A 1,170-nucleotide genomic window follows, 5' to 3' on the forward strand; every position below is an offset into this window, starting at 1 on the left:
GGACGTATCTACAAAGTCTAACTCTGGGTAGAGTAAAAATTTTCAGAGCCAGCAGGTGTATACATATCCCATGTATTTTTGTCCATTCGTGTAAATTCCAATTTTGTTGTTGACTCTTATGGCCACCCCCATTCCCACAGCTCCTTCAACTCAGTTTCTAATATCCCCTGAAGTTTTTTTCAAATTATTCTTCCCATGAGCGTCACATCTGCGGTCATAGTTCAGGGTTAAAAAAGCACAAATGCAAAGCATGTTTGAGGCTCATCTTCTCCAATCCCAGGTGCCATGATGTCATTCAGCCCCACTGACAACAGTGTTTCCTCCTGAGATGAAGTCCTCCTGGAAACACTTGACCAAGCTGGCACCCAGAAATTTTTACCTTCAGCTATGGATGAAATTATTTTCATGAGGGATTAGGGTATAGCTTTGTTTCATTTTATTATGTTAAAAGCCTTGGGTTTTCTCTTCAGCACCACATAAAGTGGCATTGTTACAAACATCTGTAACAATGTACTGGCAGACCAAAAGATAGGAGAATCAGGAGGTCAAGACCATCTTTATGTACAATAGGGTGTTTGAGGTCTACAGTTACTACAGATTCTGCCTCAAAAGTGTTGTTATAATCCATCTATATGTTCACAGCACTTATTTTCACATTTTTGTGGTTTTCTTAATGTATGTGGGGTATCTGTCACTTTCTCCCTCTTAAAAAGAATAAAATGAACTGAAAATATTAGTAAATTATTCTACAAGTAAGATATTGAGAACAAAATACATGGACATATCTTTATTGATCTGGAGCCCAGAAACATATCAAGGAAGTGAAATTATTCATTGTGATGTTGTTTGTGGTGTATCATTGCTATCATATCTTTACTAAATAATGATGTACTCAGTTTGGTTTATAAATTGTGTCATGTTCTACTGCATGTGAGTTATTAATAATATGAGAAATCACATGGCTAGGATAAAGTATGGTGTATATGGTACCTATCTGTACTTTGTTTTCAATTTTATCCAGACATAATAATTCTTTGAAATAGAGACTAGTAGTTGTGTGTGTGTGTGTGTGTGTGTGTGTGTGTGCATGTGTGTCTGTGTTTGTGTGTGGACATCATGTGGAGACAAGAGTTGAAATCAGATGTCTTCCTTAACTGATGTCCATCTTAT

This window comes from Mesocricetus auratus, unplaced genomic scaffold (assembly GCF_017639785.1).
Source record: "Mesocricetus auratus isolate SY011 unplaced genomic scaffold, BCM_Maur_2.0 Super-Scaffold_100025, whole genome shotgun sequence".
Classification (NCBI taxonomy): domain Eukaryota; kingdom Metazoa; phylum Chordata; class Mammalia; order Rodentia; family Cricetidae; genus Mesocricetus; species Mesocricetus auratus.